Source organism: Penaeus chinensis, chromosome 21 (genome assembly GCF_019202785.1).
Source record: "Penaeus chinensis breed Huanghai No. 1 chromosome 21, ASM1920278v2, whole genome shotgun sequence".
NCBI classification, from domain to species: Eukaryota; Metazoa; Arthropoda; class Malacostraca; order Decapoda; family Penaeidae; genus Penaeus; species Penaeus chinensis.
In genome coordinates, this window is record NC_061839.1 from 3,747,896 (window position 1) to 3,749,140 (window position 1,245).

Below are 1,245 nucleotides of genomic sequence, written 5' to 3' on the forward strand. Positions count from 1 at the left end.
GGAAGCGAGGGTATGGCATTCTGATGACGTCATTTGTCATTCAGGGACCCTTACAATAGCAGCTGGAGAGGGAGGGGCGTGTTGGTCCTAATAGATTACGTGGCTGTGTTTTCTCTCTTTCTCTTTTGGGTGCGGGTTGTTGTCGGTGGTGGTGGTGGTGGTGGTGGTGGTAGTGTTGTTGTTATTGTTGGTGGTGTTGTTGTTGTTGTTGTTGTGGGTGGTGGTGGTGGTGTTGTTGTTATTGTTGGTGGTGTTGTTGTTGTTGTTGTTGTGGGTGGTGGTGGTGGTGTTGTTGTTATTGTTGGTGGTGTTGTTGTTGTTGTTGTTGGTGGTGTTGTTGTTGTTGTTGTTGTCGTTGTTGTTGTTGGTGGTGGAGTTGTTGTTGTTGTTGTTGTCGTTGTTGTTGTTGTTGTTGTTGTTGTTGTCGTTGTTGTTGTTGTTGTTGTCGTCGTTGTTGTTGTTGTTGTTGTCGTTGTTGTTGTTGTTGTTGTCGTTGTTGTTGGTGTTGTTGTTGTTGTTATTGGTGGTGATGTTGTTGTTGTTGTCGTTGTTGTTGGTGTTGTTGTTGTTGTTGTCGTTGTTGTTGGTGTTGTTGTTGTTGTTGGTGGTGGTGTTGTTGTTGTTGTTGTTGTCGTTGTTGTTGTTGTTGTTGTTGGTGGTGGTGGTGGTGGTGGTGGTGGTGTTGTTATTGGTGGTGATGTTGTTGTTGTTGTCGTTGTTGTTGGTGTTGTTGTTGTTGTTGTTGTCGTTGTTGTTGTTGGTGGTGGTGTTGTTGTTGTTGTCGTTGTTGTTGGTGTTGTTGTTGTTGTTGTTGTTGTCGTTGTTGTTGTTGTCGTTGTTGTTGGTGTTGTTGTTGTTGTTGTCGTTGTTGTTGTTGTTGTCGTTATTGTTGGTGTTGTTTTTGTTGTTGTTGTTGTTGTTGTCGTTGTTGTTGGTGTTGTTGTTGTTGTCGTTGTTGTTGTTGTTGGTGGTGTTGTTGTTGTTGTCGTTGTTGTTGGTGTTGTTGTTGTTGTTGTTGGTGGTGGTGGTGGTGGTGTTGTTGTTATTGGTGGTGATGTTGTTGTTGTTGTCGTTGTTGTTGGTGTTGTTGTTGTTGTTGTCGTTGTTGTTGTTGGTGGTGGTGTTGTTGTTGTTGTTGTTGTCGTTGTTGTTGGTGGTGGTGTTGTTGTTGTTGTTGTCGTTGTTGTTGTTGTTGTTGTTGTTGTCGTTGTTGTTGTTGGTGTTGTTGTTGTTGTTGTTGTTGTT

The 1,245-nt window shown here is 42.9% G+C and overlaps 1 pseudogene; it reads right to left on the bottom strand.

The window, feature by feature from the left end:
* Positions 1 to 469: 469 nt before the first annotated feature.
* Positions 470 to 1,012, bottom strand: LOC125036353 (annotated as a pseudogene).
* Between the last annotated feature and the right edge of the window lie 233 nt (positions 1,013 to 1,245).